The sequence below is a fragment of the Giraffa tippelskirchi genome, chromosome 7, assembly GCF_054371585.1.
Source record: "Giraffa tippelskirchi isolate mGirTip1 chromosome 7, T2T-mGirTip1v1.2.pri, whole genome shotgun sequence".
Classification (NCBI taxonomy): Eukaryota; Metazoa; Chordata; class Mammalia; order Artiodactyla; family Giraffidae; genus Giraffa; species Giraffa tippelskirchi.
The window spans coordinates 119,726,855-119,738,799 of NC_137281.1; the positions used below are offsets into that span (position 1 = coordinate 119,726,855).

Genomic DNA, 11,945 nt, shown 5'->3' on the forward strand with positions numbered 1-11,945 from the left:
AAAAAGCCAGCCCAGATCTGCTTCAGCAATGTCTCCATAGATGAAGCTATTGCTGATGCTATTAGAACAAGACTTGGACCAAAAGGAATGGATAAAATGGTTCAAGATGGGAGAGGTAATGAGACCATTACAAACGGTGCTACCATTCTGAAACAAACATGAGTGTTATATCCAGCAGCCAGAATGCTGGTAGAGCTATGGCTCAAGAGAACCAGGGAAGTGGCGCCACATCAGTTGTCATTGTTGCTAGCTCATGCTCTCTCTCCGATTGCTGTAACAACTTTTTTCAGAAATGGATTTATTATTTCTGAGTCATCCTAGAAGGATTTGGTAAAAGGTATTAAAGTCTTGACGTGCCTTGACCTGTGGAACCAAGTGACAGAGAAAAGTTGTTAAACAGTGCAACCACTGCGTTGAACTCAGCCATTGTCTCTCAGTATTCAAGTGTGAATGCAGGGAGGAGAGTGACAGACCCACCACAGCTACTGGCATAGATCTTAGAGATGTCAGAATAGCTAAGAAATCTGCTAATGCCTTCGAGGGTGTAATGCTAAGTGAAATAAATCAGCCAGAAAGACAAATATTGTGTGATCTCTCTTACGGATGGAATCTAAAAAATAATAAAGAACCAAGCTTATAGATAGAACAAGTTGGTGGTTGCCAGAGGTAGGGGGTGGAGGATGAAAGAAATAGGTAAAATGTTGTTTGTTTTTAGTTTAAATAAACTGTCATTTTAAAAAAGAGGGGGGGTGGTGCAGGGGGGACTTGCTGGGAGAGTTGATTGTGAGTTGGTGGAAGGGCTGGTTCTCAACCAAAAAGTGGCCAATTCTGACATAACCAGAATTGAAAAGCCTAAGATGGGGCTTAAAAGCAGATCAGGATGATCAGTTTCCGTTGTGCCCAGATGGACCAAGCCCTGAGGGAAGACAGCCTGTGTTCTAAGTGAAGCACATTTTTTAAATGGATAGAATTCTCTTCTTAAGACATGATCTTAGTGATCTTGTGTTAAGTTTCCTGATCAAAATGAATATTGCAATAGTTAAGGATATTGAAAGAAACCAGAACCAAGCCACTTGCTTATACTGGCCAACTTACTGCTGACATGCTGGGTTTGGGTGAGTGAGCCAAGGGCATCAGTTTACATGATTCTGACAAACTGCTCAAGGTTACAGGCTGTATAAGCCCAGGAAAAGATTCTGGTTGTGGTTCCTGGTTCTAACAAATCAGTGCTTGAAGAAGCTGAGCCCTTGATTCATGATGCCCTATGTGTGATTCGTTGTTGAGTGCAGCAGAGAGTTCTTGGAGGAGGGCGTGCTCCAGAAATAGTGGGCCCTGTGGTTAACTGGATATGCATGAACATTGAGTGGTATGAGATCCTACTGCGTTTGTGCCTTTACAGATATCGTGCCAGTCATTTCATCTACACTAGCTAAAACTGCTGGGCTGAATCCCATTTCTACAGTAACAGAACAAAAAACAAGCGAAAAACTGGTGTGCCCAAGGAGAAAACTATAGGCGTTGGTGTCCAAAAGGGTGGTATTTCCAGGATTTGGAGGAACTGATGGTTCAGCCTTTGTTGGCTTCAGTCAGTGTACTGACACTAGCAACTGAAACTGTCTGGAGAATTCTGCACGTTGATGATGTGGTAAATGCTCGGTAATCTGGATGATGCTGGCTGGCACCGTCCTGGCCACTGATAATGTGGCTGGAGTGGACCACTGCTTTGCTGTCCCTTCTTGTTTGTAAGATTGTTTCCTCTTTACATTCATGGGCTTGGTCTTCCATTTGGCATTTGCTTGAAATTGTCTTGACACAATGAAAATATTAACTATTTGGTTATAAAATTAAAAAACTGGAGTGTCCCACCAGGCCTTCCGGGCAATTACTTTACTTGCATTTTATAAACAATTGGACTCCTTTGTTGCCTCATTTTCTCTTCAGAACATGCAGTTTTGCTTTCTGTTCTGACTTGTTCAGCATGGCAGGATAAGCTGATTTAACTTTCCATTGCCTTGTGTTTTAGGGTGTTTCTCCCTTTATGGGCTATTGGAAACAATATTGCATGGATTTTGCATGTGAAATCCATGTGCATAGCCCTGCATTATTATGTCTACAGAAAAGAATTCTAGAAAAAGATTCTGAGTCACAGTTGATATGTATTAAAATTTAGCTGCTGCCAAATTACTTTTCAAAAGAGGTTCTACCAGTCCAAACTTATACCAGGTCAGGAAGTGCTTAGCTCTTCACTCTCTCGCCAGTGTTAAATCATCCTAAGCTTTTGCCTTTACAGCTTTTGGTATTTGTCTTCTTTAGGAAGGTCATTCTTGTCCCAGGATTACAAAGTGTTTTATGTCCTTGGTCATTGATCCATTCTGGAATCCTGTATTGTAATAGGAAGGAACAAATCTGACTCCATGCTTGATCTGCTCCATTTACTTTAACTTTTGTGCTTTGTTGCCAATGCTTAGTCATGCTGCCTCTGCACCTCTTGTAAAAGAATGTTGCCTACTGTCTGAAATATACAGGGTAGCCTATTCTCAGGGCTCTGACTTTTAAGAGTCTATTCATATATAGATAAAAAGTTGCAAGACAGAGAATAGTATCTATCTTGTTGGAGGTTTACAGGACCATCATGACCTGACCTATGTGGGCAGCTGCAAGAACAAAGGATTCCCACACCAAGAAGTTTGCAACAACTAACCTAGCCCCTCCCTCACCTTGCCTTTAAAAGTGCTTTACTGAAACTCTGCAAAGTTCCAGGCTTGAGGGTAGGAGCCACTTGTCTCCTTGTAGAGGTCTGCAATAAATCTTTCTGTGCTCCAAACTGTCATTTCGATTTGTTTGGCTTCACTGTGTGTGGGACACATGAACTTGGATTTGGTAGCAGTGTGAAGTAGGACCCAGTCCTTCTAAAAGAAGAGTTGGGGTAGTATTTCAGCCTTGTTTATCAGTTCAGTTTAGTTCAGTCGCTCAGTCGTGTCCGACTCCTTGCAACCCCATGAATCGCAGCGGGCCAGGCCTCCCTGTCCATCACCAACTCCCGGAGTTTACCCAAACCCATGTCCATCGAGTCAGTGATGTCATCCAACCATCTCATCCTCTGTCGTCCCCTTCTCCTTCTGCCCCCAATCCTTCCCAGCATTAGGGTCTTTTCCAATGAGTCAACTCTTCGCATGAGGTGGCCAAAGTATTGGAGTTTCAGCTTCAACATCAGTCCTTCCAGTGAACACCCAGGATTGATCTCCTTTAGGATGGACTGGTTGGATCTCCTTGCAGTCCAAGGGACTCTCAAGAGTCTTCTCCAACACCACAGTTCAAAGGCATCAATTCTTCTATGCTCAGCTTTCTTCACTGTCCAACTCTCACATCCATACATGACCACTAGGAAAACCATAGCCTTGACTAGACGGACCTTTGTTGGCAAAGTAATGTCTCTGCTTTTAAATATGCTATCTAGGTTGGTCATAACCTTCCTTCCAAAGAGTAAGCGTCTTTTAATTTCATGGCTGCAATCACCAACTGCAGTGATTCTGGAGCCCCCCCAAAACAAAGTCTGACACTGTTTCCACTGTTTCCCCATCTATTTCCCATGAAGTGATGGGACCAGATGCCATGATCTTAGTTTTCTGAACGTTGAGCTTTAAGCCAACTTTTTCCCTCTCCTCTTTCACTTTTATCAAGAGGCTTTTAGTTCTTCTTCACTTTCTGCCATAAGGGTGGTGTCATCTGCATATCTGAGGTTATTGATATTTCTCCCAGCAATCTTGATTCCAGCTTGTGTTTCTTCCAGCCCAGCATTTCTCATGATGTACTCTGCATATAAGTTAAATAAGCAGGGTGACAATATACAGCCTTGACGTACTCCTTTTCCTATTTGGAACCAGTCTGTTGTTCCGTGTCCAGTTCTAACTGTTGCTTCCTGACCTGCATACAGGTTTCTCAAGAGACAGGTCAGATGGTCTGATATTCCCATCTCTTTCAGAATTGTCCACAGTTTATTGTGATCCACACAGTCAAAGGCTTTGGCATAGTCAATAAAGCAGAAATAGATGTTTTTCTGGAACTCTCTTGCTTTTTCGATGATCCAGCGGATGTTGGCAATTTGATCTCTGGTTCCTCTGCCTTTTCTAAAACCAGCTTGAACATCTGGAAGTTCACGGTTCACGTATTGCTGAAGCCTGGCTTACAGAATTTTGAGCATTACTTTACTAGCGTGTGAGATGAGTGCAATTGTGCGGTAGTTTGAGCATTCTTTGGCATTGCCTTTCTTTGGGATTGGAACGAAAACTGACCTTTTCCAGTCCTGTGGCCACTGCTGAGTTTTCCAAATTTGCTGGCATATTGAGAGCAGCACTTTCACAGCATCATCTTTGAGGATTTGAAATAGCTCAACTGGAATTCCATCACCTCCACTAGCTAGATGGTCCATTTTTTCCTAGCTAATTTGAATGTATTATCTAGTTTGTAGACTTATCTTTTTCTTTACTAATAGCACTCTGTGTCAATTACTATGTGTTTATGGCATATTCGAACGTCTGGTTTTATAGTTTAATCTCCTCCACCATTCTTCTTTTAAAAAAAAATCCTTGGCTATTTTTGTGAATTAAGATGAATTCTAAAAACCAGTTAATAAAGAATCCACTAAGACATTGCTTTAGGATTTTGAATAGAATGGGATTAGATTATAATAAATTTGTAAATAAGTATTCCCTGCTAAGAACATGAACTTCTGTTCCATTTATTTAGGTCTCTTACAATTTTCTTCACACAGGTCCTGTGTTCTTTCTGGACATATTCCAGCTCTTTGACTTATGTCACCATTGGGAATAGAATCTGGAGAGAATGTTTTGCCTTCCCACAGAGAAGAGGTCACAGAACAAAGGTCAGAGATTGGGGGTAGGATGGAGTATGGAGAAACAGTTTTGATGACATGACTGAAATCTCATAATTTGAGTGAGCCTGAAGCTACTTGGGGCTTGATAAATTTCCTTTTCGGCTTAAACTGATTTTTTTTTAAGTTTTTATTTCTTTTCGGAGTTTACTTGATAAACAATGTTGTGTTAGTTTCAGGTGTACAGCAGTGATTCAGCTAGCATAAATATGTATCTATTCTTCAAATTCTTTTCCCATTTAGCTTGTTAAATATTATTGAGCAGAGTTCCTTATTATTGACCAGTAGGTCCTTATTGTTTGTTTATTTTATATATAGTATTATGTGTATGTTAATCACAAACTCTCTAACTATCCTTCCCACTCCCCAGCCCCCCATGCCCCACACCCCCGCCCATTCCCCGCTGGCAACCAAAAGCTTGTTCTCTAAGACTGTGAATCTGTTTCTGTTTTGCAAATTCATTTGTATCGTTTTTTTTAGATTCCACATATAAGCGACATCATATATTTGTCTTTCTCTGTCTGACTTCACTCAGTATGATAATCTGTAGGTCCATCACTGTTGCTGCAAATGGCATTGTTTCATTCTTTTTATAAGTTTTTTTTAAATGTGAATCATTTTTAAAGTCTTTATTGAATTTGTTACAATACTGCTTCTGTTTTATGTTTTAGTTTTTTGGCCTCAAGGCGTGTGGGGTCTTAGCTCCCCGACTAGGGATTGAACTCTCACCTCCTGCATTTGAAGGCAAAATCTTAACCACTGGACCACCAGAGAAGTCACTATTTCATTCTTTCTAATGGCTGAGTAATATTCCATTGAATATATGTACCACATAGTCTTTATCCATTCCTCTGTCGGTGGACATTTAGGTTGCTTCTATGTCTTGGCTATTTTAAACAGTGCTGCAGTGAACACTGGGGTGCATGGGGTCCTTTCAGATCATGTTTTTCTCCAGATAAGTGCCCATGAATGGGATTGCAGAGTCATACAGCAACTGTTTTTTGTTTTTTAAGCATAATTTTTAAAAATTTATTTTTAATTGGAGGAAAATTGCTTTACAGTGTTGTGTTGATTTCTGCCATACAACAGCATGAATCAGGCATAAGTATACATATATCCCCTCCTTCTCAACCCTCCCCCCACATCAGCTCCCCCATCCCACCCTAAGTCGTCACAGAGCACTGGGCTGAGCTCCCTGTGTTATACAGCAACTTCCCACTAGCTATCTATTTTACACACGGTAATGTATATGTTTTAGTACTACTCACTCAATCTGTCCCACCCTCCCCTTATCCTGCAGGGTCCACAAGTCCATTCTCTACATCTGCATCTCTATTCCTGACTTGCAAATAGGCTCATCAGTACCATTTTTCTAGATTCCATATGTATGTGTTAATATACGATATTTGTTTTTCTTTTTCTGACTGACTTCACTCTATATAATACCCTCTAGGTTCAACCACTTCAGATTAACTGACTCAAGATTGATTTCTTTTCATCGCTTAGTAATATTCCATTGTATATATGTACCACATAGTCTTTATCCATTCCTCTGTCGGTGGACATTTAGGTTGCTTCTATGTCCTGGCTATTGTAAACAGGGCTGCAGTGAACGCTGGGGGACGTGTGCCTTTTTTAATTAGGGTTTTCTCAGGCTTCCCTGGTGGCTCAGACAGTCAAGTATCTGCCTGCAGTGTGGGAGACCTGGGTTTGATCCCTGGGTTGGGAAGATCCCCTGGAGAAGGAAATAGCAACCCACTCCAGTACTCTTGCCTGGAAAATCTCATGGACAGAGGAGCCTGGTAGGCTACAGTCCATGGGGTCACAAAGAGTCAGACATGACTGAGCAGCTTTTCTTTCTTCTTTCTTTCTCAGGGTACATGCCGATTAATGGGATTACTAGGTCATATTGTAGTCTTATTCCTATTTTTTAAAGTATGCTCCATAATGCTCTCCAGAGTAGCTATACCAGTTTACATTCCTACCAACAGCATAAGAGATTTCCCTTCTCTCTGCACCCACTCCAGCATTTATTGTTTGTTGATTTTTTTTAATGATGGCCATTCTGATGGGTGTGAGGTGATATCTCATTATAGTTTTGATTTGCATAACTCCAGTACTTTGGCGACTTCATACGAAGAGCTGAGTCATTGGAAAAGACGCTGATGCTGGGAAGGATTGGGGGCGGGAGGAGAAGGGGACGACAGAAGATGAGATGGCTGGATGGCATCACCGACTCGATGGACATGAGTTTAAGTGGACTCTGGGAGTTGGTGATGGACAGAGAGGCCTGGCATGCTGCGATTCATGGGGTCGCAAAGAGTTGGACACGACTGAGTGACTGAACTGACTGAACTGAATAATTAATGATGTTGTACAACTTTTCATGTGCCTCTTGGCCATTTGTATGTCTTATTTGGAAAAATGTCTGTGTGGGTCTTCTACCCATTTTTTGATTGAGTTGTTTGTTTTTATGATATTAAGCCCCATGAGCTGTGTGTAAATTTTTGAAACTAATCCCTTGTCGGTCACATCATTTATAAATGTTTTCTCCCATTCTGTGGGTTATCTTTTTGTTTTGTTTATGGTTTCCTTTGCTGTACAGAAGTGTTTGAGTTTAATTAGGTCCCATTTGTTTTTTTTCATTTTTATTTCCATAACTCTGGAAAAGGGATCGAAAAAGATAGTGCTGTAATTTATGTCAGAGAGTGTTCTGCCTATGTTTTCCTCTAAGAGTTTTATAGTGTCTGGTCTTTAATCCATTTTGAGCTTATTTTTGTGTATGGTGGTAAAGAGTTTTCTAATTTCATTTTTTACATGTAGCTGTCCAGGTTTTCCAGCGCCATTTACTGAAGAGACTGTCCTTCCTGCACTGTATGGTCTTGTCTCCTTTCAGTTCAGTCACTCAGTCACGTCTGACTCTTGGCAACCCCGTGGACTGCAGCATGCCAGGCTTCCTTGTCCATTACAACTCCCAGAGCTTGCTCAAATTTCTGTCCATTGAGTTGGTGATGCCATCCAACCATCTCATCCTCTGTCATCCCCTTCTCCTCCTGCCTTCAGTCCTTCCCAGCATCTGGGTCTTTTCCAGTGAGTCAGCCCTTCGCATCAGGTGGCCAAAGTATTGGAGCTTCAGATTCAACATCAGTCCTTCCAGTGAACATTCAGTACTGATTTCCTGAATTAACTGGTTTGATCTCCTTGCAGTCCCAGGAACTCTTGAGAGTCTTCTTCAACACCACACTTCAAAAGCATCAATTATTTGGCACTCAATTTTTTTTATGGTCCAACTCTCACATCCATACATGACTACTGGAAAAACCATAGCTTTGACCAGATGGACCTTTTTCAGCAAAGTAATATCTCTGCTTTTTAATATGCTGTCTCGGTTGGTCATAACTTTCCTTCCAAGGATCAAGCATCTTTTAATTTCATGGCTGCAGTCACCATCTGCCGTGATTTGGAGCCCAAGAAAATACAGTCTGTCACTGTTTCCATTGTTTCCCCATCTACTTGCTTGAAATGATGGGACTGGATGCCATGATCTTAGTTTTTTGAATGTTAAATTTTAAGCCAACTTTTTCACTCTCCTCTTTCACTTTCATCAAGAGGCTCTTTAGTTCTTCTTCACTTTCTGCCATAAGGGTGGTGTCATCTGCATATCTGAGGTTATTGATATTTCTCCCAGCAATCTTGATTCCAGCTTGTGCTTCATCCAGCCCAGCATTTCTCATGATGTACTCTGCATATAAGTTAAATAAGCAGGGTGACAATATACAGCCTTGACGTACTCCTTTTCCTATTTGGAACCAGTCCACTGTTCGATGTCTGGTTATAACTGTTGCTTCTTGACCTTGCCTCCTTTATCATAGATTAATGACCATAGCTGTGTGGGTTTATTTCTGGGATCTCTGTCCTGTTCCATTGATTTATATTTTCTATTTTTGTGCCAGAAACATACTGGATTTTTTGGTTTAACTTTTTACTTTGTATTGGTGTAGAGCTGATGAACAATGTTGCGATAGTTTCAGGTGGACAGAAAAGGGACTCAGCCATACATATACATGTATCCATTCTCCCGCAAACTCCCTTCCCATCTCAGCTGCCACATATCATTGAGCAGAGTTCCTTGTGCTAAAGAGTAGGACCTTGTTGGTTATCCATTTTAAATACAGCAGTAGGAGACACAAGAGGTGCGGTTTTGATACCTAGGTTCGGAAGATCCTTTGGAGGAGAGCATGGCAGCCTACTCCAGTATTCTTGCCTGGAGAATCCCCATGGACAGAGGAGCTTGGTGGGTTACAGTCCTTAGAGTCACAAAGGGTCAGACACAATTGAAGTAACTGGACACGCATGCATGTTCATGTCAATCCCCAAATTCCTATCTCTTCCCCCTATCCTTCCCCCTGGCAACCATCAGTTTGTTCTCTTATCCTGTGAGTCTGTTTCTGTTTTATAAATAAGTTCATTTGTATCATTTCTTTTTCTGTTTTGTAAATAAATTCGTTGTATCATAAGGCATGTCATACAATATTAATCCTTCTCTTTCTGACTTCATTCAATAGGACAATCTCTAAGTCCATCCATGTTGCTATAAATGGCATTGTTTCATTCTTTTTTTTTTAATTTCATTCTTTTTAATGGCTGAGTAATATTCTAGTGTATACATGTACCAAATCTTCTTGATCCATTCCTCTGTTGATTGGCATTTATGTTGCTTCCCTGTCCTGGCTGTTTTAACTAGTGCTGCAGTGAACATTGGTGTGAATGTATCTTTTTGAATTATGATTTTCTTTGGGAAAACGCACATGAGTGGAATTGCTAGATCATATGGTAGTTCTATTTTTAGCTTTGTAAGGAACCTGAATACTGTTCTCCATAGTGGCTGTATCAGTTTACATTCCCACCAGTGCAGGAGCATTTCCTTTCCTCCACACCCTGTCCATCATTTATTGGTTATAGACTTTTTTTTTTTTTTTTACTGTATTTAATCGGAGGATAGTTGCTTTACTATGTTGTATTGCTTTTTGCTATACAGCAACATGTATCAGCTATAAGTATACATCTGTTCCCTCCCTCTTGAACCTCCCTCCCACCCCCACCATATCACCCGTAAGATCATCACAGAACACTGAGCTGAGTTGCCTCTGCTATACAGCTGCTTCCTGCTAGCTGTTTATTTTACACATGGTAGTATATATATGTGAGTGCAACTATCTCAATTCATCCCACCCGCTGCTTCCCCTGCTGTTTCGGCAAGTTTTTTCTCTGCATCTGCATCTCTATTCCTGCCCTGCAAATAGGTTCATCACTGCCATTTTTCTGGATTCTGTATATATGCATTAATATATGATACTTATCTCTTTCTGACTTGACTTCCCTCTGTATGACAGATCTAAGTTCATCCACCTCACTAGTACTGACTCAATTTCATTCCTTTTTATGGCTGAGTAATATTCCATTGTATACACATATATCACAACTTATTAATCCATGCATCTGTCGATGGACATCTGGATTGCTTCCATGTCCTGGCTATTGGAAATAGTGCTGCTTTGAACATTGGGGTACATGTGTCCTTGTCAGTTACAGGTTTTCTCTGCATATAAGCCCAGTAGTGGGATTGCTGGGTCATGTGGTAGTTTTATTCCTAGTTTTTTAAGGAATCTCACCCCTCTTCTCCAGAGCGGCTCTATCAATATACATTGTCAACAACAGGGTAGGAGGTTTCCCTTTTCTCCACACCCTCTCCAGCATTTATTGTTCGTAGATATTTTTATGATGGCCATTCTGATTGGTGTGAGGTGATACCTCATTGTAGTTTTGACTTGTATTTCTCTAATAATTGCCTCAGCATAAAGAATCCACTGCAGTGCAGGAGACGTCAGTTGGACCCCTAGGTCAAGAAGATCCCCTCAAGTAGGAAATGGCAACCCGTTCCAGTATTCCTGCCTTGAAAATTCCATGGACTGAGGAGCCCAGCAGGCTACAGTCCGTGCCAAAGAGTTGGACACGACTGAGTGAGTGTGCGCACACACAGCACACACAGTCTCTTCCTTCCTGCAGCCAATCACGGGTGGGGAAGGTCAGATCATCTCCCTGTGAACTGAACAAAGTTACTTTAGTCCAGCAGTCAGGCAGAGGAGCTGGGTTTTCTGAGGTAGGGCCTTATGTATAATTGTAATAACAACAGCAGGAAAAGCAAGTCAAAGAAACAGTTCCAAGATGGAATCAGAATTGCTTCTTCTCTGTCATATTCAACGGTGCATCCTTTTCCTTTTAATCTGTGGGTATCATATTAAAATAATTTTTGTAGGCAGCATATATTTAGGTCATCCTTTTTCCTCCAGTCTGCTTCTGCCTCAGAATTGAAGTACTGAAACATGGGACTGGTAAACTATGGCCTGGTAGACTTTGTGATTCTGTAAAAAGCATTTAATTGGAATATAACCACATCCATTTCTTAATGTATTGACTATGGCTGCTTTTGTGCTACAATAGCAGAGTTAACATAGTTGCAACAGAGACTTTATAACTTGGCAAAGGTCAACAATTTTCCATCTGGCCCTTTGAGAAAAGACAATGCACTTTCATTCTCATCTCCTGGTCTTTTAGCTATTATTGTCATGTATTATATTTCAGCAGTACATATATTATAAAACCAGAAATGTTTTTATACTTTTGCTTCAAGCAATCAGTTGTCTTTTAAAGAGATGTAATAGTGAGGTAAATGTCTTTATATCATTTCCCATTATACTTACTACTACTGGTGTTCTTCACTGTCTTCTGTAGAGCCAGACCTTCATCTGATACCATTTTCTTTTGACTTGAAGGACTTCTTTACATTCCATTCACATTTCTTGTATATAGTTCCTCTGGTGACAAATCTTTTAATGTTATGTGTACTTCAGTCTTTATTTCATGTTTAGGCGGAGCAGGCAATCACTTGTTTGTTGGTTAGATTTGGATTTTTTTCCTCCAGTTTTATTGAGATATAATTGGGAATATAACATCAGTTTTAGGTGTACAACATAGTGATTTTATATATATTAAT

At 40.7% G+C, this 11,945-nt stretch overlaps 1 pseudogene; it reads left to right on the plus strand.

Annotated features, from left to right (window-relative positions):
- Nucleotides 1–1,660, plus strand: LOC145512028 (T-complex protein 1 subunit delta-like; annotated as a pseudogene).
- The last annotated feature ends 10,285 nt before the right edge of the window (nucleotides 1,661–11,945 follow it).